The 20,278-nt window shown below is 36.0% G+C and overlaps 1 protein-coding gene across 1 annotated transcript in view; it reads left to right on the top strand.

The window, feature by feature from the left end:
* Positions 1-7,406: 7,406 nt before the first annotated feature.
* Positions 7,407-20,278, top strand: part of LOC5572373 (transmembrane and TPR repeat-containing protein CG4341) — a 681,544-nt gene continuing 668,672 nt past the window's right edge. The window contains exon 1 of the mRNA XM_021839643.1: positions 7,407-7,903. The gene's annotated coding sequence lies outside the window, so the exon portion shown is untranslated. The remainder of the gene's footprint in view (positions 7,904-20,278) is intronic.

The following is a 20,278-nucleotide window of genomic DNA, read 5'->3' on the forward strand; positions in this document are numbered from 1 at the left end:
GCTCTGTCGAGCCTCTTTTTCGTTGTAGCCTCCGTTACTTCGTGAACCTTGCGTTTCTTGTACGGCTTGTATCCTTTGTGGTCCTTTGTCATGATGGTGTGCGCAGTCCCGATCGACACATCCAGGTCAGCAGCGGTCTTCCAGATCGAGTGATTCATTTTTCGGCGAACCAGCTCTGTTGGCGCTGCAGTCAACTTTGGTCACCATACGGAATCGTAGTATCAATAGAGATTTTAAACAATAGATAGCTTCGCAGCTAAAGTAGGAGTTTTGTCAGTGAAGAATATTGTTAAATCAAGAAGATATAAAATTACTTGAAGTTAGTGGAAAGAAGCACTGAAAATTGTATGTATAATTGATTAAATATTTGATGTGAATATAACTAAATAAAACCTCTTGCAGTTTAAGCTGATTCTATGGAGATTTCTACGATCTGCTCTGAAAACCAGTGCAACGATTGAATCGCCACCACAACACGCTCCCTCATCAGCTTGATGGCTACTGGTGTCCTCGCCAAACGCAGCCGCTCGGATGTCACACAGTCCTCGGTCGAGCCCATCTCTCTGTACGGACGAATGGTGGTATCAATGAAACTCCACATTAGATTCCAACATTTCTCAAATTAGGAATTACCTTGACTCTAGTACAAGCCGGAATATCTCCAGCATGACTACAAGTTGCGAGTATTCCATTTTTAGAAAATAACATTTATCTTTTTGAACCGTCTGTCTAAGCGATGGGTTTAAATGGACCCCAAACTCAAATCATATTTACTTCACGGAAGTTTGATCAATTTTCGATTTTTCAGCTGTTTGAAAGAAAATTAAATAGTTTTACTTAAAAATATAAAAAAAAATCAGAAGAGATGGGTTATTATGTAAAAGGTAACAAAATGCTATTTGGAATCTTTGGACGCTCATATGTCAGAAACAGTTTCACATAAAGCTATAATTTCTTCGGTAAAGAGTTGCAACAGGGTAGGGCTTCTATGCTTCAAATTGTTTAGTTGGGAATTTTACCCAGAGTTGCTCATATCAGCTGATGTTTTAATACTATCAATATCAGTTGCAAGCCCAGATAGCCGTAGCGGTAAACGCGCAGCTATTCAGCGAGACCAAGCTGAGGGTCGTGGGTTCGAATCCCACCGGTCGAGGATCTTTTCGGGTTGGAAATTTTCTCGACTTCCCAGGGCATAGAGTAACTTCGTATCTGCCACACGATATACACATGCAAAAATGGTCATTGGCATAGTAAGCTCTCAGTTAATAACTGTGGAAGTGCTCATAAGAACACTAAGCTGAGAAGCAGGCTCTGTCCCAGTGGGGATGTAACGCCAGAAAGAAGAATCAGTTGCAAGCTATCAATACCACTTTGATTTGACAACCAACAGCAGTGATGTGACATCGCACTCTAGATCATATTCACTGCAGAATGAGTGATCACGTGGTAATTATCCAAGCTATAAATGAGGGGCCCAGATAGCCGTAGCGGTAAACGCGCAGCTATTCAGCAAAACCAAGCTGAGGGTCGTGGGTTCGAATCCCACCTGTTGAGGATCTGTTCGGGTTGGAAATTTTCTCGACTTCCCAGGGCATAGAGTATCTTCATACCTGCCACACGATATACGCATGCAAAAATGGTCATTGGCATAGTAAGCTTTCAGTTAATAACTGTGGAAGTGCTTATAAGAGCACTTAGCTGATAAGCAGGCTCTGTCCCAGTGGGGACGTAACGCCAGAAAGAAGAGGGAGAAAGAATAAATGATTTTCAGTGACCAACATACAGTTTCAATCCATTGGCAACACTATTAAAAATTGCTATTTTAATATCTCTATTTATAGCTAAACTTTACCCATCAGTGATATCCATATAGTCTATCGCCATCAATGCACTGGTGATGAAATATACAGCATTATGTTGATGTGATATGGAAAGATTCGATTTGTATCGCAGTCGGCCTGTACAAATCAGCAAATTTTAAGCATTGATAGTGACAGCGAGCACCTCGGATTTTACCGCATAATGCAGCTATTCCAGACAACATTATTTTCTAATTCCTCGAATTCAATAATTTTAGAAAACAATTATGAAAGCAATTTAAAAAAAAAACTGTGCGAAATAAACATCTCGTGGACACGCACCATTGTGTGAAAAAAAATCACAAAACGAATCACTAACAAAAAAAAAAAAATACAGCCCTTCAAAGTTATCTGAGGTCATCTATTAAGAATAACAATTGTGGAGTGTTCTCCCTATTCAATTTATTGTTTGTATTCAAAAAATCAATTTCCAATGGATATGTACTATAATGTATAAATGATATTTATGTTCATTGTCGTCAAAATACCAACACTCAAGATCATTCGAAGCTTTTTTTTTACAAATCTTAGGAAACTAAACAGCAGGTCACAAAGCGATATAGGAATTATGCTCCATTCAAATATATCATATCATATTCCGATATATCGATATTTTGATTCAATATATCGGTGGTATCGATACTTTGATTCGATAATGGTATCGAATCAAATATCGATATTTCGCAATATCGGAACGTCTCTAGCTCGGGGACGTGAAAACATAAAAATATAATTGCGCAGAATTTATCAAATGGATATTAAGTAATTGTGGGCGTCTTTTACATTAGAAAAAAAAATATTGTTATGTGCAAAAATGTATTTTAAACATATCAATAAAATGAGCTTGAGCTTGATTGGCCGCCCGTGGTTGCTACTCCAGTATCGCCAGATCAGCTGCACTTACATAAGGAACGAACCAGATGTCTGCTTGGGATTAGCAGGCACCCTCAGTGATCTTCTATTTTTAGGCAACAATGGTACCTACCACGCCAGGTCAGAATGCAGACCAATATGAGGGGAAGGGGGAGGAATTTATGATGCATTTAACTGGCTCCCACGATCGACCGTATATACCACTTCGTCAACGCCAGTGCATAAGGGAAGGGTGAAAGGGTGGGGAAATTTTCATAGCAGAGAGGCTTGCTGGTTTGGTTAGCTATGTATTAGGCGTATTAGGCGTTGAGGAAGCCATGCTTTAATGATGAACGAATTGAAGCATAGGGAAACGATTTATTGCTGTCCGTCTCGGGTTCTAGCAAATGCTATGAATTGTGATAGATACATCAACTGTGATATATTAAGAGTGGTAGATAGAAGCAAGTGAAAGATACAACTACAAAGTACGAGGAAAGGGACGGGCCTGGGATTGAACCCATGACCTTCTGCATATGAAGCAGAAGCGGTAGCCATTAGACCACCAACCCCGTCAACTATTTTAAACAAATCAATAAAATTACCACAAACTTTTTTTTTTGTCTTACAATACCCAACAATCCCCTCGTATTAATAGTGAAAATGCCATTTTCAAATGTTTTAATGGTGAAAAACAATACAGAAGAAAGTAAGTCAATTAGAAATTTTGTTTATGGTTATGCTGTTGAAAAATATAGTATTGATTGAGCCTATTGAGCGGTTCCACGCGAAATCATCCATAAAATGCTGAAATCTGACATGTACCATTCTGATTTGGATGAAACTGCGCAGATGTATTAAGTATATGAGACGAAAATTATCTCATATAATTGGGGATCGTTTAGAATCGAGAGTAACTTCTGATAAGGGCGTATGTAATTTTGGCACCACCATTTAAAAAAATTGTACCTCGGAAACCGTTTGTTATAGAGAAATAGTGTCTGAGGAGGGATGGTAGACAATCGAATAGGTTTTGTAAAAAAAAAAATACACTGAAAAAAAAACTTTTATTTTCATTAAAAAATCAAAATTAAACCTTAAAACACAAATTGCAAAAAATAGGTATCTTCGATTTTTTTCAATTTTTCTGTAAAATTTCAATGTAAAACCAGATGTTTTAAGCACAGTTTCAACATGGTGCAATCTAAAATAAAAAAGTTTTTCTAAGAGCAACTTTTGGTGCATTTCTGAAAATTCAATTTCTGGCCGTAGAAAAGTCGTTTTGATGCTGTAATATGATTCTTCATCCAAAAACAATTCAAAATGCTGATAACAATGATCTTCCTAAAACTAGCCGTTTTCAAGATATTTAGGATTTAATAATATTAATATCATAAAACTTAAGAAAATACGCCCGTTTCATAAGTTACTTCAGATGCTCCACCAACAATGCTACGTTTATCTCTTTCCACATTAATATCCCATGTTTAAGGGCAGTTTCAACATGGTGCAATTGAAAATAAAATTTTTTTTCTAAGAACAACTTTTGGTGAATTTCTGAAAATTCAATTTCTGGTTATAGAAAAGGCGTTTTGATGCTGCAATATGATTTTTTATCTAAAAACAATTCAAAACTCTAATATCAATGGTCTTCCTATAAGTTACCGCTTCAAGATATTTGGGATTGAATTATATTAATATCATAAAACTTAAGAAAATACGCCCGTTTCTTACATTATTCCAGATGCTCCATCAACAATGTTACGTTAATCTCTTCCCACATTAATATCCCATCTACTTTTTCTTTGACATTTAGACGGTTGGATGAACTGTTCGAAAGATACAGGATGATTGTTGGAATATTGTTGAGAATTAATATAAGTATTACCACAGACAAACAGACGTAACACTGGATAAATTTCCATCGCCCACGAATTTAACGATCAGTTTAAAATATAACAGTTGTCAAGTTCACAACCAGAGGCGCAGGCGTCGCTTTCCTTCGTGTTTGACATTTCACACTACCGCCACCAGTTAGACATGTGGCACAGAAAGTTATTTCGTTCAATAAGCTCACTAGATGGTGGTAATATTTGTGGTCGAGAGAATTTTGTGAAAAATGTTCGGCTAATAATATTGTTACATATTGTTATTGTTACTTCTCAACAATTCGTTTATTTGTGTAAGTGTCAAAGATAAAGTTGATGGGATATTATTGTGCATTTCATTCACCACTGGACTCTGCAGTTAGTTTTTATAAGTGAGGGAAGGAAAATAAAATTGCGATTCTGCATCCAATCTTGATAATGTCTTCAGCGCACTCATTCATTATAAATCGTAGAATAAGTGCGCTGAAGACAGCAACAAGATTTGATGCAGGATCGCACTTTTATTTACATTCTCGCACTTATGAAAACTGACTACACAGTCCAGTGGTGAACGAAATACCCAATAATGTGGGAAGAGATTAACGTAACATTGTTGATGGAGCATCTGGAATAATGCAAGAAACGGGCGTATGATATTAATATAATTCAATCCCAAATATCTTGAAGCGGTTACTTATAGGAAGATCATTGATATTAGAATTTTGAATTGTTTTTGGATAAAGAATCATATTGCAGCATCAAAACGCCTTTTCTATAACCAGAAATTGAATTTTCAGAAATACAAAAGTTGCCCTTAGAAAATTTTTTTTATTTTAAATTGCACCATGTTGAAACTGCCCTTAAAACATGGGATATTATTGTGGAAAGAGATAAACGTAACATTGTTGGTGGAGCATCTGAAGTAACTTATGAAACGGGCGTATTTTCTTAAGTTTTATGATATTAATATAATTAAATCCTAAATATCTTGAAAACGGCTAGTTATAGGAAGATCATTGTTATCAGCATTTTGAATTGTTTTTGGGTGAAGAATCATATTACAGCATCAAAACGTCTTTTCTACGGCCAGAAATTGAATTTTCAGAAATGCACCAAAAGTTGCTCTTAGAAAACCTTTTTTATTTTAGATTGCACCATGTTGAAACTGTGCTTAAAACATCTGGTTTTACATTGAAATTTTACAGAAAAAAATTGAAAAAAATCGAAGATACCTATTTTTTGCAATTTGTGTTTTAAGGTTTAATTTCGATTTTTCATAAAAATAAAAGTATTTTTTTCCAGTGTATATTTTTTTTACAAAGCCTATTTGATTGTCTACCATCCCTCCTCAGACACTTTTTCTCTATAACAAACGGTTTCCGAGGTACATTTTTTTTAAATGGTGATGCTATAAATACTTCAGAAGGCCGGCTCTAGAGGCACGGTCCCCTCAAATGGTCTCTCCACCAGTGGAAAAAACTTATTCTATTATATCGAAACTATGTGCAAAATTCCATTTGAATCCAAGGTAGTCGAGTTTCATCGTTTATCGATTTGGCGTGGAACCGCTCTATTGTATGTTATAAAATTATAAAATGATAATACCTTGGGATGAAATGAAATTTTAATTATTCGGAAAATATTTTCCTTTGGTTTTGCAGTCCGAAATCAATGACTCAAATTTGAGGCTTGTTTTCCATGGTGCTGCAAATCTGTATTTTAAAGAGTAGTAGGGAGTCAGATCCTATTCTTAGCACTTTTGATTCACTTCGGCAGTGAGGTTTTTTTTGAAAGCCACTTAGCTCATATTGGGCCACAATATGTGTCGCATTGAAGTGTTTCTTGTTGCAAAGTTTCAGACAGTTCTGCCGATAAAACCCCCCATGCCAAAGTGAATCATGGAAGTGCCCAAGTAGCTCTGCACCATATATATGTTTAGATTTATCATTATCGTTTATCAATCAATCAATGGAACTTATTTAGGTTGCTAGTTTTTTTTTCTATATTAATGGTTTACGTTTGGTAAGTACCTCATCATGCCATAAAAAATAGTTTAAGTTCAATCAGAAGTATAATTATCCTTCCCGATAAACACAAATACTCCCACGTTCAAATGCACCGTTTCATCTGGCAGATGGAAGGTGTCATCCAGCAAGCGACAACAGCATCACCTAGTACCAAAATGGAAAAACCACAATCTAAATTTTCTCAACTGCCACGATTCTCACCTTTCGGGGGAGCAAAACTTTGCACTCCCAAAAACATCAAATCCCCTCTGTTTGCCTTTCTCCGAATGCGGTCCATTCCAATCTCCAAAAAAGAAGCCCTCGTAAGGGAACCGGAGATGTTCCTTCAAAACAGAGAATTTTTCCCCCGAACGTTATCTCATCGGTGAACCGTGACACCGTGAACTATATCCAGTGAGGAACGAACTCACACATCGTTAGAGAACGAACGTGAAGCAGCGCAGCCATCCAAACAATGAGAAACGTGATAAGAAAATTGCGAAAATTATCACCCATCCTGCGAAAAACTCACCACGTGGCACTCTGTCGTGATCCATCGCGCAAACTCACCACTCACAACAAACCCTTCTCACCCATGTTCGAATCATTTCGCACTCACCCCATCTGACTCACGATTGAATGCGCTCCGATAACGACCGACCGCTGAGAGCGGTCCTCTCTTTCGCAGTTCGCTCACCACCCGACGGCGACAGTCCTCTAATGCGAGCGAGGCGGTGGGTGGTGATGAGCGAATTTTCCCACGAAGGCGCCTCTTGTTCCTGGCTGCTTCCTGGTGTGGGTTTTATAAAATCTTCGTCCGATTCGATGGAGCGAGTTAGTTGCAACCGTGTCCTTTTGCCGAACGGAGGATGAAAATTTGTCGCGATCGGGTCCGTGTTCGCGTTGCGGTAGTGTTTTGAATTTTGCCCCATACAACTATCAGGTTGAATTTGGCTTGGGAAATCCGAAGTGGTGGAAAATTGTTCTGAATTGTTGATAAAGTGCGGGATATTTCCTGGAATTTGTGAAGCTTCTTGGATGGAAAATTGAATGTTGTCATGACCGTGATATCGAACATCGACAGTGTGACAGTTTTGATGATCCTGGATGGGTAAACTTGTGCATATTCTTCTACGTGAATAGGGAGAAATTAAAGAAAGGAGCATCCCGCACAGTGAAAAGTTATCCTTGCTGAATGGGAGTTCTGGGTGGAAAATTCAAGCTTTGACTTGAGCTGTGCAAACTGTGAGCAAAGTACGTGAAAATTTGAGAAGATTTTCGCAGAATCAGCTGGTGAAGGCAAATCGTTCAAATTTAGGTGCGTAAGAGTTCCTCTGTTTTTGTCATGATGTAAAAAAGTGAAAGGGCGTCCGCACAGGGGTCCGTTCAACGAAATCGAAGGGAGGATTGATGATGGAAAATAACAAGCAAACAGTGTACTGATGAAGATGAGTTCTGTTGATGGTGTTGAGTCCGGCGAATAGGATGCTAGTTGCTAATGGCTACTGATGGGTAATGATTTCAATAGAAAGATTGATCCATACTTTACTTCTGAGAAATGACACTGGGTCAGTGGAATGAGTGGAACCAGTGGCAACGCAGCAGGAGATGTAGATGCAAACTTAACGTAATGCACAGGTAGGGGTTGGTACATCATCTCTTGTTGAAGTGGAAATTTAGGTTATCCATAAATTGAGCGAAAGTGATAGTGCTTTGTATGCAGATGGATCGGAAGATACGAACAGGAAGACAATATATTCGTTTGTACAATTACATCCCATGAAGTGAAGAGTCAAATAAACTGTTGAGGAAACGATTATTAATTTTCTGTAGAATTTGCTGAGCATAGCAAGTAAGAATGGGTTCCTTTAATGCTTTTCTTATGCTTTGAAATAATTTAAGATGCTTTTAACATAGTTTTCCTAAGTTTTTTTGGAGTAGGATTAGTACATGATCAGAAAGTAGGTTGAAAATGATAATAACTCTCAGAGCTGTTTAGTACCTATAAATAAATTAAAATCGAATTCAGTAATATATCGGTTAATACAACTAGAGTTTGTATCCTTTGGCAGATACACGTATTTCGACCTCAACTGTAAGGCTATCTTCAGTATCGTGTACTTGACTTAGCTTGAAAATTAAACATACAACAAAGTTTCTGAAAGATAACCATGACATATATTAGTCTATAAACGATCAAGTGGTATGTTTTTCAGTTTGTCAAAACAAAATCTTAACATAAAAGTTGACATTGAACCTCTTGTTACTTCAAGTCATTTAGGATTGGTTTGATTGTTATCGAACCAACTAAGCAATGTAATCTTAACGCTAGGCATCTTCTTAAAATATTGCCAATTTTAAAGAAAAATATTAATAAAATTAAATTAAAAGGCGCAGACTAGCATACTTCAGACTTATTTCCTTCATCAGACAAAGTGCAGAGTATGCATTTTGTGTGAATAATGAGACTTGATCATTCTGGTATTTTTGGTTTCTTTTTATGTTAAAGAAAAGTATGTGATCAGTCTGTGCTGGTTTAAGGAAATTTTTGTTTTACTTTGATGTCTTTCATCCAGTTCTTTATCACAGAGGTATCATAGACAGCCGTAATCTACTAATTTTGAAAAAAATCTTTAAAACTAATGGAAATATCAGTCAACGATAAAACAAAAAATCCTGCTGAAATTCTAACAGAAGTTTACCTAGAAAACTTTTAGGTACTGCTTTTGATTCATGGGAGCGTTTTTTAATTTTTTAAGGCTTGTGCTGCTGGCGAATTTGTCCAAAAGCTTCCATAATTTTTCTAGGTATTTTTCAAGAACTCTTTGAAAACTTCAAAAAGTACATTACTTTAGAATCAATTTTATCAGAATAACAGCTTAATCAGCTAATATGAATGTACATATGTCTGGGACGGACCAGGTGTAGTGGTTAGAACACTCGCCTCTCACGCCGAGGACCTGGGATCAAATCCCATCCCCGACATAGTCACTTATGACGTAAAAAGTTATAGTGACGACTTCCTTCGGAAGGGAAGTAAAGCCGTTGGTCCCGAGATGAACTAGCCCAGGGCTAAAAATCTCGTTAATAAAGTCAAACCAACCAATGTACTTATGTAAGTGGGTAAAATTTGATGCAATGTAAGAAATTCCTCGAAATTTTGTCCTCCTCGGATACAATAAATAATTCGTTTAGAAACAACTGTAGAGAGCTCGAAAATAATTGTTAAACAAACAGTTTTAAAAAATCTGAAAAAAATTACTGAAAATCTTAAGAGCATTCTATAAGTTTTGAAGAAATTACCGATAGAGTTTTGGAGGAATTTTAAGAGCTTTAATTTGAAAAGGTCTTTCATGAACTTACGAAGGAACAGCTGCTAAGCTTGGGAGAAAAATCCATATTTCCACAGTAGTTGCTGTTGTTAATACAATGCAAATGCAAGAAGTAAAATCAAACAGAATTCTCAAATGTGCTATCAGATAAATCCCTGGACGTTTTTTTTTTTTCAAGAAACTTCCTGGATACATGTGATGAAACAACTTTTGAGAAAATCTTGAGGAAGGAGATCCAAGAGGGATTCGTGGTGTAATGGACTGATTCATGACTGAATTTAAGAAGATGTATTGAAAGTATTTGATATAGTGTTAGAGACTGTATTGAAATAACAGCGTTGGGCAAACTTTGGAAGAAATCCTAAATTGATCAGTGGAAAAAAATGTTCAAACATTTTTCCAAGAGCCATTTATGGGAGATGAACAAATGAATCATTACACTGCGGAACACGTTTTTGTCTCCAGCACCAAAATACCACTATTCACTTAATTAAGGGTTGCTGAATCCATTGCCGTTTTCAGAAATATCATAGCACGTCCAGTTTTTGAGATATTGACTGTTGAAAATGCAAAAAATGACTATTTCAGCCAACTTGCATGCAAGTTTCCCAGCTTGTAAGGTAATATATTGGCTTAATTTGCCACTGAATTCAAACTTTATGTGTATAACAATGCTTATCATCAAAGTTTGTATTATTTTCGATACGGAAAAGTTATTTTTTGATGGTTTAGAGAATTATTGTATTTTGCCATATAGAAGAAACGAAGAATTTTGTATGGAGACTGCAAGCATGTTGAAAAAATCGGTTTAATCGAAATTTAATCGCGCAATTTCAATCAAATTATGTCTGAAATAAAAGTTCATGTTCTATTTTGCATGTTTGGTGGATTAGATTACAAAAAAGTATGATAAATTGTACTTTAAATTTCATGTAAACATTAATAAAAGCAGTGTTTTGTACAAATTTGGCGACCTGTAGCTAAAAATTGTGACGTGCTGGAACATTTCTGAGAACGGCATCAGATTCAGCAGCCCCAAATCTACTAGAGACACATAATTTGGTTCTTGAGACACGCAAACATGTCATTTTTGTTACGCTGTGTTATTTTTATTTTCAGGAAATTTTTCGTGCTTCACCAGATTCCCTAACATTTTTTTTTTCTCAAAACTTTATCTAAAAATACTTTTAAAATTTTTTCATGACTTTGACTTTGCAAATGACTTCAAAACTTTCACTGAGATATGATTCGAGATTTCTACAAATACTCGTCTCGTAATTTCTGGATTATTCTCTTCAAATAAAAGAAAATAACTTCGTGAACTTTAAACATATTTTTGAAATAAATCCTTCGAAACATGTTGAATATTTTCAAAAGATTTTTTCAAGTAGTCGTCTAGGAATCAGGTCTCAATAGGTTTTTGATGGTTTTCTGTTTAAAAACTTCATCATGATTTCAAAAAACTTTTCATAATTCCATCATATTTTTCTAAAGACCCTTTGAGAATTTCTGTTTTCAATTATTCTTGATTTTTTTTTCTGCACGTCCGTCTTGCCTCGGTGATGCCATGCATGTCTCTAAAAATCCATTCAAAATTTCACTTCCCTTAAAAAAGTCCAAAATAATCTGATAAAATGCGACCCCGAAATGTTACACTCAGAAAAAAAAAAATCTCCATCAAATCTAATATTTTCAGTCGAGCTGTATATCTGCTCGAGCTGTATAGCTGTAAAATTATTCCAGTGATATCCTTGAGCAGCGTTATAATTTTCAGAAAAGTCGCTAATTACTAGTATTTAACCTTGTTTAAAGGAGTCTTTTTTGTTTCGTAGGAAAGCAGACTGTTATTTGCAAATAATATCATGAGTTATGAGCTTATCAACTTTTTTAGGTAGATAACAATACACTGCCGTTATACGCATAATTGTCCCATGTTACTTTTTGTGCATTTTGACTTTTTGTCATCAAACAGTTTATTTTTACGTATAGTTTTAGAAAACACTTACCAAAAATTAACTTTGTTCGGAAACTAAATGAAAAGCAAGCAAAGTCAATTTGTCCCATTGATAAATTTCCCTGCATAACTGTCCCATTACTGTATTTCTACGCATAACTGTCACACTATACAATTCGCTGCGCTGATCTCAAACAAAATATTCAGTAGGCAGGTTTTATTTAGCTGGAGAGTTTGAGAAAATCTTTTTGAATATCTTCTTACGTTGGCTTTACATCCCATGTGGAACACAACCTGTTTTATGTGTTTGTATTATCGGGATGCATTCATCATTCATGCGAGCCCAACGTCATATTTGATTGAATTTTTCAATATCAAAATATTATTTCCCATCCGTGTTTTAATGAATTTCAGTGGAGTTTTCTGGGTCAATCACAAAATTCTTCTAGTTTTTGGAACCGCGGTCATCGATTGGAAATTAACCGTAATTTGGGATTCATCGCGGAGACTACTGAAGTAATCCCACTTGAAGAATCATTAATCACTTTAATTTCGAGTCCATGGCATGCGACAAATCAACTTCATGAATTTTCAAATCAAATCTAAAGGTGGTTCAGATGTGTTTGAATGACTTGACCATATTTCGGATTGTTCCGAATTTCCGGTTTCCTGGGGGAAATGGCCACTAAATAGGGTCCTAAAGCCCTGTCCCAATTTTAGTGCCAAACGCTTATGTTTAGGCCAAAAACACATGTTTACTCAATTTTCTAATGTTTTCCGTTGGTTTAAGCCCAAAAAACATTTTTTTAGATTTTGTCACATCTTTTGGCTTAAACTCAAATTTTGGGTGTATTTTGTTTTCCGTGTCCCTTACGAAATGTCAGATAGGAACAACCCCAGTGGTCGAACTAAAACCCCTGTGGTGTTTTTGTCGACTAAGCGAACGTCAAACATGATCAAAAGTGTCAAGGTTAATTTATGGACCCAATTTTTAAATTAAAGTTTAAACATGATATAGCCATTATTTGAGCGGGAAAAATTGCTAAAGTAGTTAGAGTAACGTGCTCTTTCGTGTCATTAAATAAAAACAAGATTTCATTAAAAATTTTAGGACCCAATTGTTGGTTCTGAAACCTAGCTGGCAAAAACAAACTTCATAAGTTCCCAAATCAAGGCCAAAGAAGGGTAATTCAAACGTTTTTGGATGACTTGATAACATGTTAGGTTGTTTTGGATACCCTGTTCCCCAGAGGAAGTGGCCATTATATTGGCAGTTCTGAAACCTATCTTGCGACATATCAAACTTCTTGAATATGCAAAAGAAGTCGAAAGAAGAATAGTTCAAGAGGCTTTGGATGACCTGGCCACATACTGGGTTATTCCGGATAACTGGTTCTTCGGTGCAAGTGGCAAATGTGTTGGCGGTTCTAAAACTTAATTAGCGATAATTTTGCAAACCAAGTCCAAAAGAATTTCAAATCGTGTGAAGATTTGTGTCAAGAATTTTGAGTTAAATATTAATTCCGCAGAATAACCTTGAATTCGCAGATGAGTTTCCGTCAAGCCTGCAGCTGGAAGAGTCGATAAACGAGTTTACTACATCTTATAAACTCTCTAACTTACTAATCCACTATTTCTTTCACTAGCTCATACATTTTCTCATTATCACACATACAGAAAACTTTGCTTTCCATCCCAAACTATAAAATCGTATTTCTTCGCTTCCCCACACGTGGCTCCGTTTGGCACATGTCACTTGAGCCTTCATTAGGTGCCTTAATTAGTCTTGAGGATATACGTCCTCTAAATTCTATACAATATATACATAGGAACGGTCATCTACAGCAGTATGCTTAGCACATAATTGGTCACTAGTATCAGTGGGACTGTTATGCGTAGAAATTCACCAAAAACCCCGTATTTCTAGGCATAATAGTCCCACTTTGAATTTCATAGCAAAATTTACTTTTTTCCCATAACACAAACTCTTGAATCTTATGAACACGCTATTCTTTATACTATTGTGAAGATTTCAATTAAACTTACCACACACCTGGTCAATACGAGGCCTAAATGTGTTAAAATCTTTAGACGCGTTTTTCTCGATTGCATATTTTGGAACATGGGACAATTATGCGTTTAATTGTACAAATATATTCATTATTTCTTATTCATCTGGCGTTTAACGCAGGTACGTTTAGTAAGTTGTTTTTTCACCAAACTTTTTCTAGAAGAGAATTTAATGGGGTATGGATAAGGTTGTTACTTTTCAATGTTTGCAATACTGTTGTGATACCTTTCAAACCATAAAAATCCGTCGGATTGTTAGACGGAGCTGATTTTCTCATAGGCAGAGGCGAAGTCCATTGATTGACATAATCACTGTATAATTCCGTTTTTTGACTATTCTCAATAAAAAATACAATCTATTTTCTGATTCAAACTCATTTATCACTTGAAAACACAATCATATTTGACGGTTTAAAACAAAATCTTTGAAAAAATAAATTTCAGTTTGGGATTTAAAAAATTGGAAGTTAGAAAAACTTTTTTACCTAAAATATGCCCAATTTGCAATGTATGGACGATTCTTAGTAAATTTAATTACGAAACTTTTTGCTTAAGGATGATCAAAATTTGAAATGTCCGTTATTTTTTAATCGACTTTAAAGTTTTGAATATTTTTTTCAGTGCAGAAAATGTGTTTTTATTTTTTCAATATTTTTTTCTGAAACTTCAGGAAATTTCACGACAGTCCCCCATACAACACTTTTTTGTAGGTCTTACCGTTTTTGAGTTATACGGGTCTATAAAAATAAGTAAAACAAATTTTGACTCCTTCCCAATGTTAGTCTAGATCGATTTTGAAAAAACAAAGTATGTAAAGTATCTTAGTTTCACATAGTCTTCACATCCAGAAAGTTCCATTGAATTCTGAAGGGGTACTGCCAATTCCTTTGTCGAGTTGGCGTGAAATCCGTCTATAGTACCAATGAGTTACATAGAATATCCAATGTTGAAACATTGGAACAAATGTCAAAAAAAATTATTAATAATTTCAGGCTAAAATCGTTACAATCTTCGATTGTTTAGTTTAGATTAAGTAAATTAAAAACTTTTTTTCCTCTTATAAGCAGCTGAAATCAGCTCAGATTTTTGAACTGCTACGGCAAATGAAATGTAATATGTTGTTAACAAAATGTTAATAAAAGAATAAATTTGTTTTACCAAATTAGGATGATAGTATTGTCTAACACAGAACACCTAGATATAAGAAATGAATGCAATGTTTGAAATGATACTAATAAAGAAATTAAAAAAAAAAATGAAAATTTTCGTTCTTCAACTACTATGTACTATCAAATGCTGAGGAGAAGGTCCCATCATACGAAGAAGATCGCTGCCAAACGAGAAATAATCGTCATTTCACCCCCTTAATTTTTCCGTTTAAGTACTTACTGAGAGCTTGGCGAAAGGGAATAAGTAGTCCTGCCTGGAAGCGAGAAAAGCCAAGCCAAGACGGTCCTGTGCTGGTGTAAAATTTAATTTCAACCTATACAATCATAATAAGTTTTTTTCGCTTTGTTTCGCGCTACGAAATACGAGCTTACTTACATTTTCATTGTTTCGTCATATACCTCTTTCGTTGTCGGATCGGCAAAAACTCGTCTCAAAGAAAAGCGGCGGCGTGTTTCGAAAGGTCTTGTGCCGGTAGCTGCAGAAAGTGTCAGAGCCAGACGACGGTGGAAGGCTTTTTATTTTTCAAAGTTTCCTAGTAGGACGCGAAGTTACTATCAAAATAAAATGCGTACCTCGCTGCATCAATTAACTTTGAATGAAGAATTTTCATCTTAAATAGTTTGCATCGCACTCTCGTTCTATGCTATGAGGCTTACTAAAGCAATGAAACACAAATTCTCAGTTCTGCAAGAACGTAAACTTTTCCGCGGCTACAAAGCAAAGCCATGTTGAAGGTGTCTGGGTTCGATTCCCGGTCGGTCCAGGATCTTTTCGTAATGGAAATTCCCTTGACTTCCCTTGGCATAGAGTATCGTTGTACCTGTCACCGATATACGAATGCGAAAATGGCAATGTAGGCAAAGAAAAATCTTATTTAATAACTGTGGAAGTGCTCTTAGAACACTACACTGAGTAGCCGGCTCTGTCTCAGTGGGGACGTTTATGTCAATTAGTAGAAGAAGTTAAGCGTCTAGGGCTCGTTTTAAAAATCATATTATAGGCATTCATGCCAAATGTAATTTAGATGTCTGTATCCACTTATTAACAAAAAACCGAAACTTTGTCATAAGAACAAACTTTTGATCTTCAAACAAATTTTCAGACAAACCGTGCTGTATGCTGTACCAAAATGGACCAGCTGTTGTAATACCAGGAAAAAAGCACTGCAGAAGATTCAAAATACATTTTTGGAGGTTGCTCTCTAGCTCCCTTCCTGCTCTAACACTAATGGGTTACATAGAATATGCAATGTTGAAACATTGGAACAAATTCGAATGAAATTATTAATAATTTGAAACAAAAATCGTTACAATCTTCTATTGCCACGATAAGTGTTTTCTAAATTTAGGTTTAGTTAATTTTATTATTCAAAAGATTAAAAATACAGTGACAAATTTTTATCCCACATTTCTTCAAGTTTTTCATTTTCCAACTTCTTTACAAAGTTGTATCGTCCTTGCCAATAGAGCTAGTCGCGGTTCCAAGTCATTCCTGGCTGTCACGCCTCGTCAAGTGAGATCATTTTTCTTATTTCGTGCCACTCACTTGTCCCCTCCTCTCTACTGACCTTTTTGAGTGGTAAACATGGAAAAGGCAAGGGTAGGACCTTAAAAAAAAAAAAATAGCATAAACGTACCGCCCAACACTTCAGCGACGACGATGATATGATTGCGTTCCATCTTGGTGGCGGTTTTCCGCCGTCGGTTCCTATTTGTGCTTTCGCTGAGCAGCCAAGCCGTCGGACGATCGAAAATGACATTCTGTCCCATCATCCACATCACAGAAGTGAAGACGATATGCGAAGTCGACGTCCGTTCGCCAGTGTCTTAGACGAGAACGAAGACGATGGCATTCTGAAAAATGTGTTTTTGCGCCCGGGAAAATCCGGCGATTAACTTGCCAGCCTGCGTGACACTGTGACATTGTTTCGTAATTATGAACAGGCCGATGAGTAGCGGAAAAGTGTTTGCAGAAATCCCACCCCGCCAAATTCCACCCTCAGCGACCATGACGCGCGACTTGGATGGGAAAGCGCAAGTTTGGATATCGGGTCAATTTATTGAATATCGTTGCCTGTGGGTGGCGAAAGGAAGTGGATAAAGAGGCATTTGGTCGTAGTTTAGTCAAGAGGTAATTGAGCGTGAAAATCGTTCAAGTATGACAAGCCGGAACCGAGGTTTTCCATCGAGTGAGGGTGGGGTGATGGGAAAATCGTGATGGAGGAGGAGGGGAGAACTACTGTGGGTATTAGTTGGCATTGTGTGGCTTTCGTGGGGACGCATGGACGAGTCAGAGCATAAATAGGAGTGTTCGGGTTGATACGGAGGTCAATTGAAATGAAAATATCTACAAAAACTAAGATTTCAGGAAACCACGTTTGAATATTCTAACTGACGTAACTCATCGCTCTGAAGTCTTGGGGTTTCCCAGCCAATAGATATGTTCACATAACTGAGAGTCTGAGACTGAAACTCAATAAAGAGAAAGCTTATTCGGTATAAACAGATTGTATAAAATGCACAAATTCCTTCTATTCACACAAAACTTGATGCTCTGCGAAGCCTTGGCAGGTGCTCCGCGACAATTTTGTAAATTTGTACCAATGCTTTGAAATATTGCAACTTTTTGCTTTAAAATATGCTTTTAATTATATCACCCCAAGCCATACATAGAATTTGGGTAGATATTTTGTGATTGAAAGGTTAAAAGTAATCTGTCGACGAATATTTGGTCATATATTTTGTATGGGATAGTTTTGGCTGCAAAATTGGGGTTTCCTTGAATTTGGATCCTCCCGAAAGACTAATTTGAAACTTTTAGGGTGTTTAAATTTTGTTGGAATACTTATCCGCGTCAAAAAAAAAAAAAAAAAAAAACGAGCTGAAGTAACTTCGATAAAAGTCGAAATTTCAAACCCGTAATAGGAATATCTCACGGGTTTCATCAATACTTCCTCGAGTATTGAGCTTCTGGTTAACTCTCCAATGAAGACTTAAAAAAAATTCTCGCTCAGTTGTTCGGACTTAAAATTTTAGTCGGAAAATTGTCTAACCATAGCAGTTCTGCCACAAGCCACAAATTTTTAAATAATTGACAAAAACAAATAGGTATAGTTCCATTGGGGGATAGTACACATTTTTTTACCCGCTCTCCCCTAGTCTCACTTTTTGTAAGCGACGTCCAACAGTTTTGTAAGGCTTGTCAAGCAGTACCTGACTTTCTGGTGCGTGACATTATTTATGTACTCCTTAAATGCCTAATTGTCACAGTTAAATTCCACAACAAAAAAAGCTTGCTTAATAATATTAAACAATACTTTGAGATTAGGATTAAGATAAAAATTAATGAAAGATTGACCAATATAAGTCAGTGACAATACTTAGTAAACAAAATGCTTTTTTCCATGCTAGGTGATTTAGTTTGGGGTTCTGTATCTCAGCTTTTGGTATTCAAAATTGGCTGGAATTTGGATGACGAACTACAAATAACCTGAATTTGTGTCTGCAGTGAAATTATTACAATGCAGTGATTTTTCAATGAGTTTCAGAGGTAGTTCGAAGACAAAATAAGTAATAAAGCGATTTTTTATTAAATTAATTTCAACAAGCTTACGATTTTAGCTGTGAGCGATTGGTTAGCTCGGTGAAGTCATTCATTTTTTGTGCGTTAAATAAAAAACAATCGAAAAACTCTCTGAAATTCATTGGAAAATTACTGTATTTTAAAGAATTCATTAAATTTCAGGTTATGTGTAGTTTGTCATCCAAATTTCAGTCAATTCGGGCTACTAGAAGCTGAGATACAGAGCCCCAAGTTTGAGCATTTTGTATAAAAAAAAGCATTTAATAACTTACTTTTGTCACTGAATGTAAATCTCACTTCACGATTTTAGAAGAAATAGCTGGGTCGATTTAAGCGTGTAAAATATCGGATTTCATACGGAGATGAAGAACATTTGCTCCGCGCAACGATTCAATTTCAAAAAGTGCTCCGCGAACCAAAATGGCTGAAAACCCCTGCTTTAAAAATTCATCATGGTCAATAAAACTCTAAGAGATTTGATTTGGCGTTCTATATAACTTCGTGTATTGTTGCAGCTTATATGACTTTTTTTTTTCAAACAATGAAAATAAAAATGAATAAACAATTAATCAGGCAAGCCTCGAACCTTTGACCCTCGGATCACCAGTCAGATACGCTACCAGTAGGTCATTCAGCCGTTGTTGCAGGACTTTGTCTTTTAGAAAATATAAACGCAATTTTGTAGACCATCGTGTTTCAATGTAGCCGAACTTAATTGTTATTTGGCAAATTAATAAGTCAGTGCAACACTGAAGGCTACATGTTTTAATCGAATTCGCACTTGCAGTTGAAACATCCCGGACAAAAAATCACGAAATTCAAGAAATTTCGGAATTTTCCGTTTCCCGGGATATAACTTCTGACATCCTGGGTATCCCGGGATTCCAGAAATGATCGTAAAATTTGATGAAAACTACTTAATTTTAACGCCTAGCAATATCAGTTCCTCAGACTCAAACTTTGTTTGATAACATAAGAAAGAATGAAAAGGCAAGGGACTATTTTTTTTGTTTTTTTAATAAAAAGATCGAATCAACATATAAGATAAAACGTTGTTAATTGTTAAATTGTGAAGGTTGTTTAATCAATTTCTCTACATCATTTTCATAAGCCAAGGCTTATCTGCCAATCTGAAATCCTAAACATCTATCAATAATATTCAGTTATCAACTTTTAGGCATGATCTATTAAAATACCTCCTTCATAATTAATTTGAAAAAAAAGCCAACAATTAGTCGAGGTAAGCTTTGACTTTTGCTTAATTACTTCGTATGAATAAAAAGCCATGTACCATGCCCACACAGTTACGGATCACCCACAGTGACGGATCACTTTGGCATTCAACATCGGAAAACTCGCTCAAAACATAAACGTTGACGTAAAACATATTTTTCCCATGTTATACTAATTGTCTTTTACCATTTGTAATGTTAAGCACAACATTCAACCGCTAAATAACGATGTATTTGACAAATGTTTAGCTATCATTATATGGTGGTTTTCTGTGAGAAGTGCCGTCAGCATTCATAAGCTCCCACAGGTGATAAAATTAAAATGTTATAGCATAAAACATGCTCGTTCGCTT

The sequence above is a fragment of the Aedes aegypti genome, chromosome 2, assembly GCF_002204515.2.
Source record: "Aedes aegypti strain LVP_AGWG chromosome 2, AaegL5.0 Primary Assembly, whole genome shotgun sequence".
NCBI lineage: Eukaryota > Metazoa > Arthropoda > Insecta > Diptera > Culicidae > Aedes > Aedes aegypti.